We start from the raw sequence: 18513 nt of genomic DNA, 5'->3' as shown, positions 1-18513 counted from the left end.
CGTGCACGAGAAGTTATCTGGGAGCAGGCACTGATTGGCTAGACTGCAAGTCTATCAAAAGAACTGAAAAAAGGGGCAGTTTGCAGAGGCTTAGATACAAGATAATCACAGAGGTTAAAAGTATATTATTATAAATGTGTTAGTTATGCAAAACTGGGAAATGGGTAATAAAGGGATTATCTATCTTTTAAAACAATAAAAATTTAACCTATGAGGAGAGGCTAACCAAACTGGGTCTGTTTTCTTTAGAAAAAAGGCGCATAAGAGGTGACATGATAACTTTATATAAATATATTCAAGGCCCATATATAGAGATGGCAGAAGCTCTGTTTATTCCAAGAAAATTGTTTGTGGCCCTGAGGTCACAATTTAAGGTTGGAGGAAACGTTTTTTCACTGTAAGAGCATTAAAATTGTGGAACTCAAATTATTATTAGTTATTTAATCTTAACTGGAGCTTTTTGTATATATTTAGATTTGTATAGGTTGAACTCGATGGACTTCGGTCTTTTTTCAACCTCATCTACTATGTTACCCCCTAAGGGGTTACACACATAGGTTAAACACCGTTCGGGAGCTACCTGCTGATCCCAAATGGAAACTGCTGCTGAACCAACCAGCAACAGCAATGGCGCATTCAGCTCCTCTGTTTTAGTTTAACTATGTGTTTAACACATTTCCAAATGTTAAACACACAGACTTGCAGGGTTGTACTTGCTATTGACAAAATGACATGCTCTTAAGAATCTGAGAATATAATCTGTTCCCTTTTTATTAAAAAAAAAAACCCAGCTCTTGCACACTTCCTTTTCGGATTTATTATAATTTAAAACTTTGTGAAACGCGCAAAACAGGAAGAACCGGTCTCACAGAATCCCAGATCCCTGGGACTCACTATAAAAGCACGTTCTCCTTGAGTCAGCAATTAACACAGTCACAGTAGGTTCTCATTCTGGGCTAATACCGGATTCCTTTGTGTTCTGCTGATTCACAGGACTGGAATATCCTATGTAAATGAGCACACGTGAGATCAGCAATTAGTAATTGTCAGCTTGTACTTGCATAGTAACCAATCATCAACTAGTTTGTACACTCTGTTTAGGATTCTTAGCCAATCTAATTCTTCTGTTTCACTAAGCTAAGGGAGTGTATGTGCTTCAAGGAAAAAAAATCCACAAAAAATCCTAGGGGAACATTCTGCATGTTTCAATAAAACCTTAAAGCAGTTTGGTTAATAACATATGTAAATATTAACATTTACAGAAAAACACATTAAGTGCCCTATTTTATCTGAGGTCCTGCAGTAAAGTAGAAAAGTCAATCAACCTCTGGTACATAGAGGTAAAAAAAAAACAGCTTGAAAGGGATATATATGAAACCCAAAATGTTTTCTTTGTTTCAGATAGAGCATACAATCTTCCAATTGACTTATATGATCAAATTGTGCTTTGTTCTCTTAGTATCCTTTTTGCTGAAGAAGCCGCAATGCACTCCTGGGAGACATCAGGTGAGCTACTAAAAAGAGACAAATATTTGCTGCTGCTATCTCCCAGTAGTGCATTGTTGCTCCTGAGCCTATTCTCAAAAAAGGATACCAAGAGAATGAAGAAAAATTGCATAATAGAACTCAATTGAACAGTTGTTGTTGTTGTTGTTTGTTTTACAATAGAATTGGAAAGGTAATAAGTGCATAATAAAAAGAAAATGCAATAGCACTTACTCTAAACTTTACAAAAGCATTAGATTTTTCTTCTGACTGGTTTGATTTAAATTTGTTGCTATTTTGGGGAAATTTGCTCTATGTAATTTGTTTTATGTGTTGAGTATTGTCTGTCTTCTTCCTTTTTCTTTTTTGATGTATTTGTTTCTTTTTTGTTTTTTGGATATAAATAAAAAGATATAAAAAAAAAAAAAAAAAAAAAAAAAAGATTTTTCTTCTGACAAATGTATTATTTGTTTACCCATTTGCCATTCCCTGTATCATGTGACAGCCATCTTACACTGTGAACTTTTGCTTATGCTCAGTAGGACCTTGTTAAAGGGACACTGTACCCAAAATTTTTATTTTGTAATTCAGAAAGAGCATGCAATTTTAAGCAACTTTCTAATTTACTCCTATTATCAATTTTTCTTTGTTCTCTTGCTATCATTATTTGAAAAAGAAGGCATCTAAGCTTTTTTTTTGTTTCAGTACTCTGGACAGCACTTTTTTATTGGTGGATGAATTTATCCACCAATCAGCAAGAACAACCCAGGTTGTTCACCAAAAATGGGCCGGCATCTAAACTTACATTCTTGCATTTCAAATAAAGATACCAAGAGAATGAAGAAAATTTGATAATAGGAGTACATTAGAAAGTTGCTTAAAATTTCATGCTCAATCTGAATCACGAAAGAAATATTTTGGGTACAGTGTCCCTTTAAGCAGAAAGTGCATATATAAAAAGCCTGTGCAAAATATGATTATGGAAGTAATTTGGAAAGTCTCTTAAAATTGCATGCAAGCTATATAAACAAACATGCATCTTTTTTTTTAGGTGTAAATGTTTTTGCTATAGAGTGATATATATATATATATATCTATATATCTATATATCTATATATCTATATATCTCTATAATCTCCTAACTGTCCTGCATTTTGTGCAGGTATCCTTCCGAGCACAAGTCGCATGTATCTTTTAGCCAGCATTTAACAGTCCAGCTGAGTCAGTGCAAATTTATATATAAATTAGTTTGTCTGGAACTTATTTTGACTGCAGTAACATCATTTTTTGCCACATCATTACTTCCTTAGATGACCTCACAATGTCCTGACTCCCTCACCTGTAGACACCTAAACCCTCTATTACTTGCTCCTAAGTCTGCACCTGTCACTCAGTATCAGTGTCTTCCTCCTTCGGGAATATATTGTTCTTACCTGTATCTTTTTGTCTCAGGATTCAGACTACAATAGATCAGAGGTGGGTGGCTCATCTGTGTGGGAAACTGTAATTTATAACAGGTAGATAGTATAGGAAGCACAGATTGTGTGACCGTTTGAGCATATACAATTAAACACTAACTTTTTATGGTTTAAAAAAATATTTCAACTTTTCCTACTTACAAAAATGTCATAGATTGGACTGGATTTTCTTCCTGATCATTATTTTTACAGATATTTAGAAAATATAAAAAATCTGTCGTTTTTGAAATCTAAGTTACTAAAATACTTTTGGCCTCTTATAATATTTTTAAATATTAAGCTTTATTATTATTATTTTTTAATCCACCTTACTTTAAAGAAAAGAAATATGGCTTATTTCCAAATGAGTAAATCTCAATATAGCTTAAAGGGACATTATACACTCATTTTTTCTTTGCATAAATGCTTTGTAGATGATCTATTTATATAGCTCATAAAGTTTTTTTGTTTTTTTTAAATGTATAGTTTTGCTTATTTTTAAATAACATTGCTCTGATTTCCAGACCCCTAACCAAGCCCCAAAGTTTTATGTGAATACTGTCAGCTACCTTCTCCTGTTTGTGTGTAAAGGGTCTTTTCATATGCAAAAGAAGGGGGAGGGGGGAGTGTCTTATTTCCCACTTGCATTGGGCTTTCCAAATACCTTTTCAACAGAGCTAAACTGAGAGCTTCTAAGTAAGTTTTTAAACAGTTTTATACTGGATTTTTATATCAGTATCTGTGCATCTTATTCTTTATAGTAGTGTCTATTACATGCAGTTATATGAAAATGAGTGTATACTGTCCCTTTTAAAGGGACACTGAACCCACATTTTTCGTGATTCAGATAGAGCATGCAGTTTTAAGCAACTTTCTATTTACTCCTATTAAATTTTCTTCGTTCTCTTGCTATTTTTATTATTTGGGAGAGCCATGCTATTTACTACCTACTGACAAAAGGATATTTGTGTTTTTTTTGTAAAAAAAAGTATATGACAACATTTGTATACTATATATATATATATATATATATATATATATATATATATCCAATACACAACAATAAACAAATTAATATAAATGCAAATGTATCTCTCTATATCACTACAAATTGTTTTCTAAAGCTTGGGCAATATTGAAGTCAGGTGATGTACTGTATCTTTGTATATTTGGTGTCATATAAAGTTAATATTATTGCCTTATGCATGTTCTGCTCAAGAGTATTTTGTATGATTCAAATATTATTCCAGGGAGGTACTGTTGTTGTTTGTTGCCAAGAGGCTAGCTCGATTCCATGGGGAAAATCTCATATGCTTTGTGAAAGCTTCTGCATTATACTGTGCACTGCTCCATTCAGGTGTCATGTGACTCTGCCCCCTATTCCGCATGTGCACGAGTGCATTCTGCAGAAGCTATTGCCATGAAAATGCCCTGGGGAAGCTGCAAACAAAATTATGCCTGAATTAAAGGGGTAAATGGGGGGTTAAAGCTTTGGCTGCATTATATGTTTAGAAACATGTTAGTTCACACTGTTTTATGTCCCTTTAAAAGGATATTGTACACTTGATTTCTCTTTGTATACATGTTTTGTAGATTATCCATTTATATAGTCCATCTGGGAATGTTTAGTAACTATTTATAGTTTTGCTTATTTTTTAATAACATTGTGCTGATTTTAAGACTCCTAACCAAGCCCCAAAGTGTCAGATGTAGGCCCAGGTCTACAGAATCCAGCTGCTCTTGTTTGTCTAAATGGACTTTTCATATGGGGGAAGAGGGGGTGTCTGCAATTCCTGCTTTCCCAGCCCCTCTCACTGGGTGTCTCAGTCTAACCTCATCAACAGTACTAAACTGGGAGCTTCTAAGTACGTTTTTTAAATGTTTTATACTGTATTTTTAGATCAGTATCTGTGCATATTCTTCTTTATAGAAGTGTCTATTACATGTAGTTATATGAAAATTGCCTCACCACTTCATTATAAGTGTGCAATAAGCACACTAATGATGCTCTCTGCACTATCTATTTAGGAGCCCTAAAAATAATACACACCTTTTGCAATATTTGATTATGCGTTATTCTTTGCAATTGTGCTCCACTTGCAATCTAGTCTACACATAGATAGATTTCTGCTTGTGAGCCACAAGTCCTGGAGATCCCAAGCAAGACATGGCTGGTGAGCCAATCAGAAGGGGCAGTGTCCTGCTCAGGAGTGTAAGGCTTGCAGCTCCCAAGACGGACACTACCTATGTGTTTAACCCATTTGAGCGAGTTAAGCATAGTAAGCAGAGTTCACTAATGTACAGATGACCTACTCTAATATTGCACTAGAATGTCCCTCTTTGGCTGATGGGTATAATCAGCATTTGTAACCTTCAGTTAATGGTCATTAGCAGGAAGTAATTAACAGACAATGAGCATTTAGTAAGGAGCACACATGATACTGCAGTATTGGGTTCCATTTTAAACAGCTTTTACTTTGCATTTTTCATGGAAAAATAAATGTTAAAAAAAAATGTTTTTAAATGCTGCTATTTTATATGAATGACAGAAATGTTTTGAGTACAATGTCTCCTTTAAGGGTTTTACTGCAGTTAGTAGAATTTGATGTAGAAAAAGAGCAGTAGTTTTCAGTAGAGAGAAATGCTTTTTGCTTCGCTTTCTCAGACGTTGCTTGGGGTCATTGTTCCAACCTCCCTCTGACAACAAATCTCATACCTGTGTCATGGCTGCTCCACCCTGTAATCAAACTCCTGAAGAGGTGAAAAAAGCTCATTGTGCAAACATGTCAGGGTTGTCTTCCCCGCCCCGCGCTCCTGCGCGCTCTCTCTTCCTCAGTCTTGCTTGTCAGGCAGCGGCTATAACATGTGAGGGATCAGGTCCTGCCACTGCTCACCTGGGGTAAGAGGATTTCTTACTGACACTAATATCTTTATTATTTAAGAATAGCTGCCTGGGTATTTTGTCACTGCCTCACTTTTTATTCAGTAATCAAACCATTCAGTTTATGAGATGCACTCTGGGGATGTTAGATTTCTGTACCAAGCAGGGGTGTTATGGGAGATTAGAATAAGGTAGTGAAAAACTGTTTATGATGGGTATAAGGCTGAACATGGTGTGCAAAATACTGCTAAGTTGCAACTGCTGAGTGGGAAAACAGTGGTGTGGGGGGCTGATCTTTCAGAGACAGGGATGTCTGATCTTGGGTGAGATATGGCTACTTGTCAATAGCTGTAGACATTGTTGTGGTGTTGACTTAAATTTCATGTCCCTTTAAATATTTAGCTTTTCAATTTCATGATTCAAATAGAGTATGCAATTTTAGGAGACTTTTTTTTTTTTAAATTTGCTTCTGTTATAACATTTGCTGTGTTCTGTTGGTATCTTTTTTTTTGTTGAAATGCATAGCTAGGTAGGCTTAGTGAGCAACTATGCACTACTGTTAGCTAGCTGGTGATTAACGGCAATGCACGTGTGCCTCTAGTCATTGGCCCACCAGATTTGTTTTGCTAGGTCCTAGTAGTGTATTGCCACTCTGTGGTTGATTTTAACTATGTATTTTACATCTTTTGCAGGGGTTAAACAGAGCTTTTTACTTTTGCACTATCACCTGCATCTAACACATTATAGCATTTCTTTCTTCAACTACTGACTAGTAAACTATAGTAATATCTATCTATCACATCTGAATGGAAGCATTTTTTTGCAATTCAATTGTATTAGATTCTAGTAAAAGCTGTTGCTGTTTCAGTGAAGCACATGGAGCATATTTACATACATTAAATGCCCCATCATACTAATTATGTCCTATAAAAAATATATTAAAGCAGAGCAATAACTTTAAACCATGTTGAATTTAGTGCCCTGACTTGAACCCAGCTGTAGCCTAAGACTGGGGCAACTGGGTTTTGCTTTCACAACCTTCTAACTTCTACACAATGTGTCAAAGTATCTGACAACTATATGCACATCCCTTCTCTGTGAGTATTCTCAGTAAGAAAGAAAGGGCAGTTCGTTCCACTGTTATCAATAAACCTTAGTTCAGTAACAAGTTGTTGTTTTGTTAATCAGTTCCTTAGTTGTCAGTGCTTGCTAAGGGTGATTATGTAAAGATCTCAGCTGAATTATAAACCATAAACTAATTTTATAAAATGTGACATTTGTTTTATGTAACATAATGTTGGTGAAATCAAGCAAGCATTATTCTTATTACTTAGGTAATTATTGTTCTGCAAGATTCATATTGTGACTCCTATTGTTATAGCACAATAATGTATGTAAACAGGACGGAGATCTGCATCTTTTTAAAGTTGGCAATTTTGCTTCCATTATTTTTAAATAATTTTGTGATTGCAGTGAAGCCTGATGAATGAATTGTGCTCAGTATGCACTTTACATATACTGGCTGTCAGCAAAATCTGTTGTGCATCATAAAGTGATATGTGACTTGAACATGTGTTATCTGTCAAAGATAGGGTGACAGTGACTGAGTGTATATAGTCCTTGATATACCATACAGACAAAAGCTGAGGGAGCAGATAGGAAAGGCCTGTAGCTGTGACCAGGTCACTGAGGGGGATATTTAGTTCATGGGGTCTCTCCTTGGAGCGGGGATTTAGATAAAAGGGAAAACCAGAGTGATTGTTACTTTTTATAATAGCTGAAAAGCAGATTATAGATATTCTGCAAACTGATAAACTTTCAAATAAGCAATACCTAAGCTAGCTAAGAGACACTGCGTTTGGCTACTGCATGGTACATGATCCACTGGTGTACTGTTTGTATTGTACAGGTTCAGTAAGGCTTATATACAGATTTGCACTTTCTACATTTCCAGTCAGTACACATTTGTTACTTTGTCATAAATGTCTGTTTTATAAGATCAGATTAAATTAATAAACAATACATCCCTTTTTCCAACACATTGTTCATTGAAGTTATGATTATTATTATTATTATCCGGTATTTGTAGAGCGCTTACAGGTTCCGCAGCACTATGAACATAGGTGGTATATAAAAACAATTACAGGGATCAAATGGGTAGAGGGCCCTATCGAGAGTTGCACTGTTGTAGTCGGCTGTTATGAAGGTGAACTACAAACAGCTGGGCTGATAGACTTACATGCTATGGGGTTTTAGGGGTTAGCAGTGGAGATAGGAAGGTTAGTGTAGGTTGTAACCGTCCCTGAATAGTAGAGTCTTCAGGGAGCACTTGAAGCTTTTAAAACTAGGGGAGAGTCTTGTGGAGCGAGGCAGAGAGTTCCATAAGATGGGAGCCAGTCTGGAGAAATCTTGTAAACGGGAATGTGAGGAGGTAACAGAGGAGGAGAGTAGGAGCTCATGAGCGGAGCGAAGGGGTCGGGCGGGAGAGTATCTGGAGACAAGGTCTGAGATGTAGGGGGGAGCAATGCAATTGAGGGCTTTATAAATCAGAGTGAGAATTTTGTGTTTAATCCTGGAGTCAAGAGGAAGCCAGTGAAGGGATTGGCAGAGAGGTGCAGCAGATGAAGAGCAACGTGTAAGGAAGATGAGCCTGGCAGAGGCATTCATTATGGATTGTAAAGGAGCTAGGTGGCAGGTGGGGAGACCAGAGAGGACCGAGTTGCAGTAATCAAGGCGGGAAAGAATGAGAGAGTGGATTAAAATCTTAGTTGTGTCTTGTGTAAGGAAATGTCTGATTTTAGCGATGTTTGTTTTTAAGGTGGAAGTGGCAGGCTTTAGCCAAGGACTGAATGTGAGGAGTGAAAGAAAGTTCTGAGTCAAGTGTGACCCCCAAGACATTGGGCATGTGAGGTTGGGGTAATGATGGAGTTATCAACAGTTATAGAGACATGGGGTGTGGAGATTTTGGAAGAAGATAAAATAAAAGTGCCTTGGAGGGTCCAATTGTTGCCCTCCCCCAGGCCTTAGCTTGAATGAGCCAGGTGCAAATAATTTTACTGCAGTGTATGTTGTTTTTTTGTAAATCGCATTTGCACCGTCAATATCAGACCCTGCCTTATAGCAGCTCAGCTGAAAATGTCATATGTTTATACTTTTTGTTTAATTTAGTAGTTTGCCTACCATATAAAACTGCACTGAGAAAAAGGGGGTTGATTTATCAAACGCTCCCCCCCCCCCCCGCTACGGCTGCAGGTTCTCAAGAGAATCTACAGTTCATATTTAACAAGCAGTGGTCATCAGACCACTGCTTCCCTAACCTTTCGCCACCTCTTAGGTGGTGAATTTCAATCTCCCCAGTCTCATCCGACCGGGGAGATTGACAGATCCTGCCCATGTGTGAATGACTGTGCACGGGCAGGATTGCATGCGAGCACAAAATAGCGCTCGTGTTCAATGCTAAATTAAGGCAGCAGAATTTAGCCCGCCAGAGGTGAGCTGCGGTGGACAGGGGCGCACCTTGATAAATCGACCCCATAATGTCTGTTTTGCTATCACTCTTTTGGAATGATTCCTTTGTATCTACAGAATCGGATGTATGTAAATGGGGAGCTATTTTGTTGCTTTCTATGGGGACTACTGCAACTTTCATTTTGAGAGCGTAATAAGCATTGGCACTTTTTTTTTTTTTGCCTTTCACACTTAATTCTAAATTAGTTAAAGGGACACTGAACCCAAATTTTTTTCTTTCATGGTTCAGATAGAGCATGCAATTTTAAGCAACTTTCTAATTTACTCCTTTTTATCAATTTTTCTTCGTTTACTTGTTATCTTTATTTGAAAAAGAAGGCAACTAAGCCTTTTTTTTTTTGGTTCAGAACTCTGGAAAGCAAAAACAACCCAGGTTGTTCACCAAAAATGGGCCTTCATCTAAACTTACATTCTTGCATTTCAAATAAAGATATCGAGAGAATGAAGAAAATTTGACAATAGGAGTAAATTAGAAAGTTGCTTAAAATGTCATTCTCTATCTGAATCACAAAAGAAAAAAATTGGGTTCAGTGTCCCTTTTAAGCAGGTGCATTTTGCAATTACATGGGTTAAACACATTATAACAGAAGTAAAGTTTGTTTAATGATAAAAATGCTCTAATTTAACAGCATTTTAAATTTACACTAGATTGTTCTTTAAATGTATTGTTTATGTTTGTACTCTGTCTCTCACCTACCACAACCTGAACGTTTTTTCCTATATTGAAACTGAATGTTGTGAGGAATTGTTAATAAAAAAATTAAGTGAGCACGACCAGTAAATAAATACTATTCATGGAGTAGGTCCCAAACAATTATTTATGATTCTAATAAAACAGTTATGCTCAAGAGAAAAAACAGTTTTCTTAACCCACAGATCAAATCACACAAGTAGGACTATTGTTTGTTTCAAAATGTAACAAAGATGTGTTGCATCAATGTCAAAATAGGATTACTTGTTTCAAAATACATCTAATTGATTTAAAAAAATTATATTATCTCAAAATGTATAATGTTACATTCACAACTTGCCCTTTATCACACACTACAAAGTATGTTGTAATTAAAAGGGACATTAACTCTCAAAGGGAAATCGGCAAACAAACTGGATACTCAAGATGTGGTATTCAAGCTGTTATAAATACATTTGAAGAATCAGGAGAGGTCGAGGACAAAAAAATGACTGACTGGAAGGCCAAGAAAACTTTCATAACCTGATAAGTTTCTTAGAGTTTCTTCTTTGAGAGACCGGAAGAAGTCCAGCAAGTACCTGGTTCAGTATCTGGCAGCTTCATCGGGATGCCAAGTTGACCCTTCAACAGTCCGAACAACCTTTTTCAGGAATGAAGATTGGAATGAAGTTCAGTGGAAGAGTATTATGGCGTGATAAATCAAAGTTTAAAATTTTTGGGTCCAATTGTCGACAATATATGAGAAGGAAAGTTGGAGAGAGATGAAAAAATGAGTGCTTGCGGCCTTCAGTGAAATATGGTGGAGCGTCTGTCCTTGTTTGGGGCTGCATTTCTGCCAGTGGTGTTGGTGATATTGTCAGAATTGATGGGATCATGAATGCTGAAATATACAGACAGGTTTTAATTCATCATGCCATTCCATCTGGAAAGTACCTGATTGGGAAGGGTTTTATTTTTCAGCATGGTAACGATAACAAGCACACTGCTAATGCAATTAAATCATATTTGGAGATAAAAACAGTTGATAAAACACTGACAGTCATGGACTGGCCTCCACAGAGTCCAGACCTGAATATTATAGAGGTAGTATGGGATCACCTGAACAGAGAGAGAAATAAGACAACCTAAATCTAAAGAAGTGCTGAAAGAAGCCTTCAGGATTACTTCAGTACAGTCTCCCCAAAAGAATTAAAGATGTGCTTAGTGCCAAGGGAGGTCACACTAAATAATGACTTCGGCCAGAAGAAGCAATTTGTTCTGAAATTAAAAAAAAAAAAAAAATTTAATATATTTTGTGTACGTATTTTCTGTTTGTATTGTAATAAAGAGACAAAAAAATTAAATATGGATGATAACTAAAACAACAAAGTTGGTGGTGGGGTGTATTTATATATTTATATATATATATATATATATATATATATATATATATATATATATATATATATATATATATATATATATATATATATATATATATATATACACACAAACCACGGAAGGGGACTTCACTCTCAGACTGGACTGGGTACACATCCCATGACCCTGCAACATGCTCAGCCCTGGGTGCTCACTGGAACTCATAGGAAGCTGTGCTGTCCCCAGAGTGACAGGCAGTTAACCCCAGACAGGCCTGGGTGCAAGGCCCATAGGGAAAATTACAACAAAAATTAATACAACACATAGAGAGCATTGTGTGGCTGGTTTAGAGACAGGCCTGGGTGCCAGGCCCATAGGGAAAATTACAACAAAAAATAAAACACACAGAGAGCATTGTGTGGCTGTTGAAGGGACCTTGACTAGGTACCTAGGCTTGACCGATTTGGTCAGATGCGGTAACTAACCCTTCCATTTTTGCTTTTAAGCTGAGTGTTTGTATGTATTTTTATATATATATATATATGTATGTGTGTGTGTGTATGTGTATATGTATGTGTGTGTATATGTATATATATATATATATATATATATATATATATATATATATATATATATATATATATATATATATATATATATATATATATATATATATATATATATATATATATATATATATATATATATACATACATACACAGACAACCCAATGTATTCACCTAGGCCCATTTTGGTATACTTCATGCCACCATTTGGCTGCCAAATGCGATCATTGAATCAGTCATAACCACAAAAGCTTCTATCGATCCCCTTTGTTCAGAAATAGCAGACATGCATGGCTTTGACATTGCTTTTCGTTAATTAGAAGGCTACTATTTTCAGCTGAGCACCCAAACAGCTCTCTAACCCTCCCCCTTCAAAAGTTCTCTGCCACCTTAGGTACTGGCAGCTGTCTGCCAGTACCCAGTACATTATTAAAAAAATATATTTCTTTATAAATGCAAAAAATGTTTTCTGTAGTGTAGCAACCTGACCCCCCCCCCCCCCTCAAACCTCTAATAATCAATTTTGCCATAGTGTAGTGGACCCATCCCTCACATTCTCCCAGTAAAAATATTTTCTGTAGCTTAGATAGCCTCCCGTGTGACATAGTATCTATTTCCATATGGCGCAAGGGGTTAAAGTAATTTATTTCTACTTCTAAAAGAGGTTATTTTAACATGCATTACAATTTATATTTCAGAAAACTGATGTTCATGCACTGTGAAATGTAAAAGAAAAACAACAAAAAATAAAAAAACACTTTGGCATCGGCTGCTTAAAAAGGTCCAAGCACCTAATCTGGGATCTAAAATAGCTATATAGCTGGCAGAAGCCACATATCAGATCTGAGGCCTCACTTGGACAATTTGCTAACATAATGGAACCTGCAGGGACTATGAATCTGATCTGCGGTTTCAAATGAACATCTAACTAGCAAAGCGTTTTCCCAATTTTTGGCAAGTCTTTTATATTTTGATATTTATTTGATAATTTTCCAACTATTCTGTGTAGAGGGGGAAGCAATACAGTTTAATTAGTTAAGCTACTAACCCTTAGACATAAACTCACACCATCTCTTTATATGGTATCATACATGGGAGAGCCTAAGGCAAAGTATTTCCAGGGTGTAACATACAGGATTTCCTTTCTCCTCCATCACATCAGTCAAACTGACACCAACACTTGCCCTACACAGCCATGTATGAATGGTTTCCCCTCCGTACCCAAAGCAGCATTCACATGCACCTCAATAGTTTCAAACCTAAACAATTATTATGTGAAATGTGTTTTAAAAATGCCATATTCTGCATATCAGAATAATAATCTAATAAATTAAACACTTTTTAATTATTTTTTTATATAGTGAGTCAGAATATATTAAAGGAAAAATAAACTTCCTTATTTCATTAGATTATTTTTGTAAAGAAGTTTCTTCTGTTGTGAAATGGACAGTAAGTAACCAACTTGTAATTACATGGTTTGCCATCTTGCTATAGAATAACATATTAGTCAAGCCTACTTTTTTTTTTTTTTTTTAAACAAATTAACATCTTTTTTTCTGCACTTAGTTTTCAGTAATAAAACTCCACCCATTATTGGGAGGAACCAATCCATACTTGAGTCTGCAAACAACAAGGCAAACTACAGACATATTGTTAATATAGTGTTTTTGCAGCTGACTAAAAATCAGGTAGGGAAAGATATGTAGCAGGGTTAGCCCTGAGAAATCTGCAGTGTACCTTTTTTAGCGCTGAGAATTAGAAAATCCACAAAGCTATATTACACAAAAAGGAGCAACGTAAATAATTGTACTGCCAAGTTGTTTTATTACATAGAACTAAACATTGTTGTTATGTTTTTATTTTTCAAATTCGTAACATAAAAAAAAAAATTAAAGTTGTGACAATGACATTGTATCATAAATGTGGAAGTTCTGTAAGAAGTCGAGGAAAGACCATTGGTTTTCCACCCCAAGTCCATATAACTCAAAGTGCCCAGTGATAAAGGTTCAGTATCCTCAACTGCAAACCTGAACAAATAAAGAAAATGCGTCTCTTTGTGCGTATCACTGCAATATATAGAATACTAGTAAAGCCTCCTACCAATCTTTGGTTCCTCACAAAAGTTGCAGCACTCTGTTGTGAAGCAGGTTGGGGTATTGCAGTGCATCAGCTCACTGACCACACCCCGCAGGATACTGTGCGTTCCTTTTTCCATCGGTAACAGGATTCAAACAAGTAGCCACAAAACAGTAATGCTTTGCTAGCAGAAAAGGAATTCGAACTCTCGAAGTGATAGACAATTAGGGTGACCATATTGCGGCTTTAAAAAGGGACACACATGAAAAATACATAGGTCAGGGTTCTTATACAAAACATTTCTTTAAACAGCCCTGAAAACATCCCTGACACATGTATTTTTCATGTGTGTCCCTTTTTAAAGCGACAATATGGTCACCCTAAGACAATACAAGTTAAAAACTTTAATAACACGGTTAAAACTATATAAAATGCACTATGTGCAATATTTGCTATGCATTTCTTAAACCTCCGGCCGTTTCATCAGGCGTACAAAAATGATATAAATCTTTGTCCAATCATCAAGTGAAAATATACGTCATCTCCTTACTTGAATGTCTCACACCAGATATCAATGACACATCGATTAGTATTATCATACGTAATGTGTAAAAGACATCATAAAAGTATAGAGTACTGTGACGTAACATATGTAAACCTAACTAAAATGATCAAAACATTACAAAATAAATGATTATTTTGTTCTGTTCTACTCCACAAACTCCTAGTGATTTTCCCTTCTATGTGATTTCTAGCTATTTTATTAAATGTATCAGTTACTTACGATAAAGGAAATATATATTAGTGTAATGGATCATATACCATTGACTCTAAAATAAATTAGCAATATATTTATTAGTGATAAAGTGAACTTTGTGTGGCGTGTATAAGTGTAAATGATTGTGATATGAAAACAAGAGGGACAGTCAACTCTAAAGCTTTTATTGTTTAAAAAGATAGATAATCCTTTTAGTACCCATTCCCCAGTTTTGCACAGCTAACATGGTTATATTAAAGGGATACTAAACCCAATTTTTTTCTTTCATGATTCAGATAGAGCATGAGATTTTAATCACCTTTCAAATTTACTCCTATTATCAATTTTTCTTTGTTCTCATGCTATCTTGATTTGAAAAAGCAGTATTGTAAGCTTTTGAGCCGGACCATTTTTTGTTCAGCACCTGGGTAGCACTTGCTGATTTGTGGCTAAATGTAGCAAACCAATCAGCAAGCCCTACCAAGGTGCTGAACTAAAAATGGGTCGGCTCCTAACCTTTTATTACTACTTTTTCAAATCAAGATAACATGAGAACAAAGAAAAATTGATAATAGGAGTAAATTAGAAAGTTGCTTAAAATTGCATGTTCTATCAGAATCATGAAAGAAAAAAATGTGGGGTTAGTATCTCTTTAATATACATTTTACCTCTGATTACCTTGTATCTAAGCCTCTTTTGACAGCCCCCTTATCACATGGCTATTTATTATCTATTGACTTGCATTTTAGCCAATTAGTGCAGTGTTGGCCACAACTCCACGGGAGAGAACACAATATTATCTAAATGGCCACAATGAACTAGCAGTCTTCTGTTGTGAAAAGCTAATAAAAAAAAAAGCATGTGGAACAACAATCCTACAGACTCTCTGCAAACATACATTTTAAAGATCCATTTCTGCAAACAAACATTTGAAGACCTCACTGCAACAACAATCCTACAGACTCTCTGTACGCACTAGCCCGCCAAGCCTGCCTCCACCTCCCACCCTGGTTTTTACCTTAATATATAAACACCTAACAGCAATTAGGTGCAGCTGTCACTAATGATCCAGGATAGAGACACTACTTCACACTCACAGCCTCTGAACTGACACTTTATCATATTCTGTTACACTTTCCCAACCCTCATTTACTCACCACACACTTCACTCACTCTGTTTACACTGCCTTTATATCAGACATATTTCCCTTCTCCCTCACCTTTTGTGTCCATTCCCTCTCCTTTAGATTGTAAGCTTGAGAGCCTCTCTACCTGTAGGCCACTTTGTATTTAAAGTGAACTACTACTGATTGTGCTCAAGGGCAGGGCATTCCTCTCCTTTTGTATAACTCAATTATTTCACCTACAACTGTAATGTACCCCAATATTGTACTTGTTTGTGTATTTAATGCATCCCTGTAATGTTCCATTATTTCTTGTATAGCGCTACGTAATCTGCTGGCGCTTTATAAATACCTGATGATGATGATAATAATAATAATGTGATAAGAGGCTGCCTGTAGTAGCTTAGAGATAGGTAGACATTTAGAGGTTTAAATGCTATAAAGTATAAAAGTATATTAATATAATAATGTTGGTTGTGAAAAGCTTGGGAATGGCTAATAAAGGTGTTATCTATCTTACTAAACAATAACAATTTTGGTGTTGACTGTCCCTTTAATGAAGTTCTAGATTCTGCAGTGTTTTACATGAACTAGCTGTGAAGTGTTATTTGTGAGATTTGTCAGTTATTTTAGTGTTCCCTACGAAGGTCGTGTTTGTGCCATTTTTACCAGGTAAATGTAAATTTTTAGTACACGTAACATTTCATTTTGTCCCATTCATAAGCTCTTATTAAGATTTGTAGAATTAATAGGATTTCTAGTTTTCACATCGCGATCACGAGTGAAACATAAACGCATGCATTAAAATTTATACTTACCAATCATAAGATCACTATATCACTAATTTATTTATTAGCTATTTCACATTATTTTAGTCATTGGTATATGATGTATTACACTGTTTTATTTAAATGTATGAGATCTTCCTTATTCACCACATCACCTATTGTAGGTAGCGGTACATTACACAAAATGTATCGGTTACATAAGATAAAGGAACTATTTATTAGTAAGAGCTCACATAGAAGGGATAATTACTATATTATCATTTTGCTACCGAGTTGATCTTGGGTGGAACAAGAAACCTTTACACCAGGTCATATCATAATTACAGAGTACACACGGTGGTCTATTGACAGATGAATCAGACCAATCAGGACGGGAAACTTAATAGATTGGGGAAGAGCCACCACTCCTCCTTTGACCGAATCTGATAGGGATTGGTCGAGGTATATAATATACCAACCCACTGCGCCAACGCATAGAGCACCATTGCAGAAAAGGGGGATGGTAATGCTATGGTCAGATATACAAATTGATTTTATTGGTCCAGTAACAAGATCATCAAGAGGTAACAAATACTCGATCAGCCTACCAATATACTGTATATTGGTAGGCTGATCGAGAGGCGAGGGTTAGCCTCGCTCGACATATGATATGAATAGACTGGCTGAATAGGACAAGCACGAACATGTTTATAATGCCCCTAGTCAAGTTCACATAGGTTATGTTCTATCACAATTGATACATTATCTGTGAGAAGTGAGAGGTAGCTTCACTCAATATGAGTTGAGAAATGGAACAGAACTAATATGATCATTTGTTTTGATAATTTTAGTTTTAAGTTTACATATGTTATGTCAAAGTACTCCATACTTATGTCTTTTACACATTAGGGGCTAGATTATGAGGTGTTAGAAAAGAAAAAGCCAGGCAAAGGGCTTTAACATAGAGATACATACATATATATGTCTAAATATGTGTGTGTGTACAGATGTATTTGTGTTTTACTGTATATTTACTGTACATATTTCACATTCCAATGTTCTTCCTTTACAGGATAATGTCCTTTTTATTCTTTAAAAAAAAAAGTGTGTATATATGTATATATGAATGTGTGTGTGTGTGTATATATATGTATATATGTGTGTGTGTGTATATATATATATATATATATATGTATGTGTGTATATATATATATATATATATATAATATATAATATATATATATATATAAACTGGAGAGCACTCTCACTTCTTAGATCAATCTGCCAGGGTGCATGCAGGAGTTGAATAATAAAAATGAACAAATGGCAGCACTCACTGGTCCTTTTAAATGTGCAATTTATTTTGTGACGTTGAGGAAGGGGATACGGTCCCCGAAACGTCACAAAATAAATTGCACATTTAAAAGGACCGGACCAGTGAGTGCTGCCATTTGTTCATATATATTTTATATATATATAATATCATTAATCTCTCTTTCTCTCTGATACAGTTCATGTACAATAAACATCTAGAGGAATAGACATGCAGATATATTAAAAAAAGATTATATATATATATATTAAAAAAAATAATTATATATATATATATATATATAAATTATTTTTTTAATATATATGATCTTTTTTTTAATATATCTGCATGTCTATTCCTCTAGATGTTTAGTGTACATGAACTGTATCAGAGAGAAAGAGAGATTAATGATATATATATATATATATATATATTTTTTTTTTTTTGAAGAACATAGGAATGTAAAATATATGTATTGCGTTTCTCAGTTTAGATCTCAATGCGGTTAGC

At 35.4% G+C, this 18513-nt stretch overlaps 1 protein-coding gene across 2 annotated transcripts in view; it reads left to right on the top strand.

Annotated features, from left to right (window-relative positions):
• PAK6 (p21 (RAC1) activated kinase 6) overlaps positions 1–18513 on the top strand; it is a 140711-nt gene that overhangs the window by 14648 nt on the left and 107550 nt on the right. Inside the window, exon 1 of one of the 2 annotated variants that reach the window (XM_053697904.1) lies at positions 5734–5841. The exons of the other annotated variant lie outside the window; for it this stretch is intronic. The gene's annotated coding sequence lies outside the window, so the exon portion shown is untranslated. Of the gene's footprint in view, positions 1–5733; positions 5842–18513 lie in introns of those variants that run through there. 2 annotated transcript variants of the gene reach the window in all.

The sequence above is a fragment of the Bombina bombina genome, chromosome 1 (genome assembly GCF_027579735.1).
Source record: "Bombina bombina isolate aBomBom1 chromosome 1, aBomBom1.pri, whole genome shotgun sequence".
Lineage (NCBI taxonomy): Eukaryota > Metazoa > Chordata > Amphibia > Anura > Bombinatoridae > Bombina > Bombina bombina.
Note: the sequence above shows the minus strand (reverse complement) of the source record. Positions and strands in the feature narration are given on the sequence as shown.